This window comes from Gossypium arboreum, chromosome 7 (assembly GCF_025698485.1).
Source record: "Gossypium arboreum isolate Shixiya-1 chromosome 7, ASM2569848v2, whole genome shotgun sequence".
Taxonomy (NCBI): domain Eukaryota; kingdom Viridiplantae; phylum Streptophyta; class Magnoliopsida; order Malvales; family Malvaceae; genus Gossypium; species Gossypium arboreum.
Genome location: NC_069076.1, coordinates 84,756,457 through 84,763,847, shown reverse-complemented (window position 1 = coordinate 84,763,847; position 7,391 = coordinate 84,756,457). Strand labels below are relative to the sequence as shown.

At 34.1% G+C, this 7,391-nt stretch overlaps 1 long non-coding RNA gene across 4 annotated transcripts; it reads right to left on the bottom strand.

The window, feature by feature from the left end:
* Positions 1-5,276: 5,276 nt before the first annotated feature.
* On the bottom strand, positions 5,277-7,161 carry LOC108468490 (uncharacterized). 4 transcript variants are annotated; one of them, XR_001868984.2, is made up of 5 exons: positions 6,741-7,161; positions 6,294-6,358; positions 6,126-6,220; positions 5,683-6,032; positions 5,277-5,585 (listed from the first exon to the last, which is right to left on the bottom strand). It is a non-coding gene; the product is annotated as an uncharacterized LOC108468490 (long non-coding RNA). The 4 variants fall into 4 exon arrangements; XR_008285942.1 differs by having other exon boundaries at positions 5,277-5,597; positions 5,683-6,220; XR_001868980.2 differs by having other exon boundaries at positions 5,683-6,220; positions 6,741-7,160.
* Positions 7,162-7,391: the final 230 nt, after the last annotated feature.

Below are 7,391 nucleotides of genomic sequence, written 5' to 3'. Positions count from 1 at the left end.
GTAAATACAAATTGTATTATTTTTTTCTTAACCGAGATTTTGTCTCATCGAGTTTCCTTAATAAGGTATTAATGAGACAGCATGTTATGCATATTATAGACATGCCTAATCTTTTTCCTTCACTAAGAATTTCTTTTCCGTAGGGTTTTTTCTTAGTAAAGTATCAAAAAAGCACATTATCTATCAATGGACGTCAAATGAAGAGTTATAATGTTTTATTATAAAGTAGATGTCCATTCAGATAAGAAGTCTAATGTCCATTAGGAATAGAATATTATTGATGAATAAAACACATATTTCTCTCTTTATTCTCTCATTCTTTAATGTATAAAAGTTCACATATTTATTATTATTAAATTTAAATTAACATTTTCAAAATTTTAAAATAAATAATTATTAATTTGGATTTGAATTAATTAATTTAGATAAAATCATATCCTAAACTTAGGCTTCCTTTGGAAGCATTTTTACCACGTTACAAATTGTTTAAACAGCCTTTTAACTCCAATTTAACCACAATTGATGTTTGGATAATATAGGAGTTGCTGAGTTGGCTGTTTTAGAACATGTTGCAACTTCAGTTTTACACTGATGGCTTTTGCTCCAGTAGGAAATTTTGCTTTTCCTTCAGTTTTCCCCATGTTCTTTTTTTTCCTTTTAATTTTAACCCATTATACTTTTAGGTTTTGTAGTAAACGTATTCTTTTAATTAATTTTATTAATGTATAATAAATTAATACATAATTTTGCTAAAACATTATAAGATAATAAGTAAATAATATATATTAATATTTTAATAGCGTAAAATATTATATTTTAATATTGTAATTTTGTAAATCCCGCTTAAATATATATAAATATTCTCATGTATTGTCGTTCATTTTTAAAAAAAATTAATTTCTTTTCTTTTATTAAAATAAACATAAAATAAACATTTTAATCATTACTTAAAATAAATATGATTCTACTATATATTATATTGATATAAATAGAACCTTTTCATTTTTACATTCCCACTATTGCATTTGAATTTAAACCCATATTTTATCACTTATTTTAGTTTCATCACTATAATAATTAACCTCATTATCACCATTATTTTTAATCTCATTTACTCTTTCTCACCCTATCTAAATAGACCTTAGTTGAATTGAAGTAAGATTAGTCCGGTTAAAAATTTAGCTAATCTTTTGGACAAATCAAATTTGTTTAACATGGACATACTTTTTAAAAAAATTCAAGAAATATGATTATAGAGTATAAAAAGTCTTAGGCTTTAAAAAACATATGTTTGAACATGTTTTTATTATAAAAAGTATAATTAAAAAAGTCGATTCTTTGAAATTAATACATAAATGTGCAATGTAATTTATCTTATTAAATTTGGTATTTTTTAAAAATTAAAATATATTTTGAAGAAATATATACACAATTATTATCTATGTCAAAAACTCAAGTAAATTTCACGAGTTAATCGAGTATGAATTCATTTAGAAAATGATTAAAAAAGCTATTCATTTAATAATGTAAATTATAAAACCCTAAAAAAAGTCAAGAGTGCTCTCTTGAGTCTCCCAAACAAACAACGACTACTGTGGTTGGGAAGAATGCGAGTGGTGACTTGGGGGTATGGAAGAAGAGAAGGAACTAGCACTCCTTGAAGAAGAATTGATCCAGTTATCGGTAACGAGTTAGTTAGTAAGGCCATCTGAAAATCCGACATTGCTATGCACTGTTTGGTCAAAGAAATCTTACAACCCAGACAGTTTGAGAGCATAATTAAAAAGCATCTGGAAAACAACAAAGAAATTTGAAATTCTTACTGCAGGGCAAAACCTGTTTTCAATATCCTTCGAAGACGAGGAAGACTTAGAGCAGATTATGGAACGGCACCCATGGTTTTTTCGAAAACAATTATTAATTTTTGATCGGATAACGGAACCAATGGAGCTGAGCAAAATCAGATTGGTTATTTCTCCGTTTTGGATGAAAATTGGACCGTGTCCTCCTGAATGTGATAAGAAGGATTTGATGCATGCAGTGGGATCCACGTTTGGGGAAGTAATTCAATCAGAGTCAAAAGGAGATTTTTGCAGGCTTAGGGTTAACTTAGACGTCTAAAAACCTCTACGAAGAGGTATTTATGCATCTCTGAACAAACAAGGAAAAATCTGGCTTCCGTTCAAATACGAGACCCTACCAACGTTTTGCTTCGAATGTGCTAGGTTAGGACATGTTGTCAAAAGACTGCATGAAAGTATCGCCTGAAGATCGAGCTAAAACAGAAGATGAACTACCTTATTCAATAGCGCTTACGGCTGAATCTTCCATAATAGGCAAAGAAAGCTTATGGTACGGATCCCTAAAAAAGAAAACAATGAATCAATGTTACTATACAAGCGAGAAAGCAACAGGTAATCATGGAAATTGTTATACAGACTTAATGACACAGAAGCACCGAACGATGACAGAGAAAGAGGCGAAAGGAATCCCTATTGTTCAGGAAATAGGAGATGAGCGACAAAATAGTAGGGATAATGAAGATATTTTAACCCCTCAAAAAATACCGATAATTGTGAAGGACAAGGCAAACAAGAATCAGAGTGGCATGGTAGAGATTCGAATAGACAAGATGGGGGTAGAGAAATTCACCGAAGTGATAGCAGCTACACAAGTAAATCATCACAGAAACAGTTGGCGCCGCTTAGATAAACAGGAGAAATTTGATGTAAGCATATCTGAGATGATTTGGCGTAAACACAAATTTATTCATGAAAAACAAGTTGATATTGACTCACATCCCACTAATGAAAATATGAATAACAGAGTCAAGACAAATAACGGACGTGTGGAGGGGCATACAAACATTGATGCTGAGCAGGTTGTTTAACAAGATACTCCAGAATCGACACAATATATATCGGCGGCTGCCAATTGGCAAGCTGACTGGAATCAATGAAGATCCTAAGTTGGAATGTTCGAGGGTTGGGGAACCCCCGGGCTATAAGGAGGTTTCAATACACGTTAAAACTCTACAAACCCCAATTGGTCTTCATAATAGAGACAAAATTAGATTGTATTCGTATGGAACAGGTTAAGAAAAGGTGTAGTTTTCAGAATGGGTTGGACATATCAGCTTCGGGCACACGTGGTGGGCTATGTCTTGCATGGAACGGCAATTACTTGATTCATGTTCGTAGCTATTCAAAGTACCATATCGATGTTGATATTAAAGGAGAGGATATTTTAAGTAAATGGAGGTTCACGAGATTTTATAGAAGTCCAAAAAAGGTTATGAAGTAGAGAATCAAGGCTATGGTGTGTGCGTGGAGACTTTAGCGAGATAATGTATGCTCACGAAAAGAGAAGAGGAGCTACAAAAGACGAGAGACAGATGGAGGAATTTCGGAAGGTCTTAGATGAATGTGAATTGATTGACATGAGTTATACAGGAAAGAAAAATACATGGGAGATGGGTAATTTTAAGGACACAAATATTAGAGAAACACTTGACAGATGAGTGGCAAATAATGAATGGCTCCAAGTGTTTACTGATTATCTGGTACAACATCTCCCACACTCTTTCTCTGACCATTGTCTAATTTTAATCCAAACGGAGATAAATAATTCACATGACGGAAGACACCATTTTAAATTCGAATCTTAGTGGCTTCTTGAGCCGACTTGTGCTGATATTATCAAAAAATTATGGGATGAGAAATCAGGGGATGCCTTAGAGAAACTGGAAAATCTTGGAGTTGGTCTACAGAAATGGAGCCGAAATATCAAGGGGGAACACAATAGAAAAACAAAGAATCTTCGAAATCGATTGGCTGAACTTGATGGAATGGATAGGGAGGACGATGTCTTAGAACAAAATTAGGGGTTTGGAAGATAGTGATGGGGTTCTCAAAACAGAAAGGGTGGATATGGAGTTCATTATCAAAGATTACTTTATGGGGCTCTTTAAATCAAAAGGGGTATGCAACACAAACCACCTTCTTATGGGTGCTAACAGGTGTATTAATGAGGACATGAATCAATTATTATTAGCAGAGTATAAGGAGAAAGATATTGTTGAAGCGCTAAACAGCATTGGGCCAACAGAAACCTCTAGACCTGATGGTTTTCCAGTTATTTTTTTCCAGAAATTCTGGCATATTGTGGGAAGAGATATTAGTGATTACTGTTTGAATTTCCTCAATAAAGGTAAGTTTTTGAAACCTTTAAATCATACAAATATAGTATTAATTCCAAAAACTGCTCAACCGAAAAACCCTACTCATTTTAGGCCCATTAGCCTTTGTTCAATATTTTACAAAATCATTTCAAAAACCATTACCAACAGACTTCAAAAAGTACTTGATTTTTGTATTGACCCAGCTCTAAGTGCGTTTATCCCGAGAAGGCTAATAACAGATAATGTCCTCCTAGCCTATGAAATTCTACATACTTTGAGGAACAAAAGGGTAGGGAAAAAAGGCTTACGGCTCTTAAGATTGATATGAGCAAGGTATACGATAGGGTGGAGTTGAGGTTTTTGAAACAAATGATGCTCAGGATGGCATTTGACGATGAATGAGTTGCGAAGATTATGCATTATATAAACACTGTTTCGTACTCGGTTATCTTAAATGGAACTCCAGGAACGGTCTTTACCCCAGAGAGAGGGTTACGACAAGGTGATCCTCTTAGTCCTTTATTATTCCTCATATGTAGTGAAGGACTTTCTATTTTACTTAGATTAGCAACTGAGGAAGGAAGAATTAAAGGGATTAAAGTAAGTAAACGAGGACCTCAGATCTCTCATCTTTTATTCGCAGACGACTGTATTCTGTTCGGGGAAGCGACTGAGAGGCGAATAGCGACGATTGAACAAGTTCTTAAAGAATATGAGGAATGCTCTGGTCAATGCATCAATTATGGAAAATTGACTGTGTTTTTTAGCTCAAATACAAGGGAGACAGTTCAGGCTAATATTTCAAATTGGCTGGGAGTTAATAAAAGGTCCAATAATTCGAAAAATTATTTAGGCTTGCCAAATATGGTAGGTAGGAAAAAACGAAGGGCATTTCAACATTTGAAAGATCGTATAAAGATGAAAATCTATAGTTGGAATACCCATTTTTTGTCACAAGGAGGAAAAGAGATGTTCATTAAAGTCGTTTTACAAACAATTCTAACATACACAATGGCATGCTTTCTATTACCGTTATCAATATGTAATGAGATGGAACAATTAATGGCATGGAATTCATTGGTGTCCATGGAACAGATTATGTGAATTAAAAGATGGGGGTGGACTTGGATATCGTAACTTATGTAAATTTAATTTGGCCCTCCTCGCGAAGCAAGGATGGAGACTAATTGATAATCCTATATCCCTTTTAGTAAGAACATTAAAAGCCAAGTATCATCCAAATTCTAACTTTTTAAGTTCATATTTACGAAGCTTACCATCATATACTTGGAAAAGTATATGGGCTGCAAAAGGACTTCTGCTTTCAAGACTGCGACGAAGGGTGGGTAACAGGCGTAATATCAGCATTGAAGAAGATGTCTGGGTTCCAAACGTTGATTACCTACTGATAAAAAAACTGTCAATAGGCAAAATGTCACAAAGGTTGAAGATCTTATCGATAGTAGGAACAGAACATGGAGATCTGAGATGATTTCAACTACCTTCTCTGAAGAGGTTGCTCAAAAGATTATGCGAATTCCACTGGCTTATTTTTCTCATAAAGACTTTCTAAGCTGGAGGGGCGAGGCATCTGGAGAATATACGGTGCGCAGCGAATACAAGATTCTTTTACAAAGAAATAAAAATTATAGGCCAAATGAGATTAACAGATGTTACAAAAAACTCTAGAACAATGACCTCCATTCAAAAATTAATATTACAGCTTGGATAGCTACCCTCAGCTATCTCCCTACTCTAGTAAACCTAAGAACTAAGTGATTAATTAATGAGGCAATATGTCAAAGATGCACGCAAGGGTTGGAAACCAGAGAGCATGTCTTCCGCGATTGTGCTGTCACAAAGGAAACATGGGAAAAATTGGATTTTGCATGGCCATAGAGTATTTTTCAATTAGAGTTTATGGAACGGTTTGCCTGGATCCTACTTAACAATACAACAGAAGTAGGTCGAACTTCATCTACGCTATATGGGCTATCTGGTCAGCCAGGAACAAATGGATGCATGAAAGCCATAGGAGATCTGGTGCAGAAACAGCAAACTTTATACTGAAATATATGCAGGAAATACAAAACATTGAGAAAAAGGATCTCACCTCAAGTCTGGATTCCGAGCTATGGAGGCCTCCGAAAAAAGGTTTTTTCAAAACAAACTTTGATGCTGTTTTTGATAATAGGCAAATAGATCATACTCAGAAATAATAGTCAGAAATTCCAAAAGAGAAGTTATAGCATCAAAAGCAACAGTTCATACCAACAATTTTTCTAGCTTTGTGGCTTAAGCCAATGCATGCCTACAGGCAGTTAAAGTGGGTAGGGACTTAGGTTTAAATCATGTGATTATTGAGAGCGACTCCTTGATAGTAATAAAGAAAGTTCAAAGCCCAAAAAGAGACAAATCGGAAATAGCTCCTTTTATTTTCGATATTAAAGATCAGAAAGCAGTGTTTTATGAATGTCAGCTTCAAGACATAAGAAGATTAGCGAATGTAGCCGCACACAATCTAGCATCAGAAGGGCTCAAAATGGACAAAAATACATACCTTGCTCCTGGGTACGATGAAAACGGTATTACTGAAGCGGAAGTAGATCGGGGATGGAATAAATCATCTGGAAATAGAATCAGTACCACCTATAGTGCTGAAGAAAGAAAAGACGATCTCTACATCAGTAAACATACATGACTTTACAAAACTTTTTAAATGAAAAGGAAGAAGTGAGAATCAGACTGAGAACAGAAAGAAGTGAAAGAAGGAAAAAGGAAAGAAAATAGAAGAAGATCATTAGGCATGGAGCAAAAGTTTTTCCTTGAGAATCTGGAAACGTCTTTACAAAGCACTGGTAGATGAAATGACAAGACGAATACAGACTCTTCTGGTTGGGCGAAATAGTGTTGACATTTTTTCTAGAGTTTTCTGTTTTTATTTTATTTTAATTTCGGGTCAAAAATTTGTTAGGCAGACTCTATTTTGTATTTTTCTAAGGCCCCTATCTGGTTTTTATATGCTTATTAATAAAGCCCAACCGGAGCAATAGTTTCAAAAAATAATAATAATGTAAATTATATTATTATAAGAGCATTTTTTAGTGTTTACATTTTATATAAAATCAACAAAAAGACATAGATACAACAAACATTGAATCTAAACTACTATGAATTTTAGAGTGTCAACTTTATCATTGAATCAAATCTT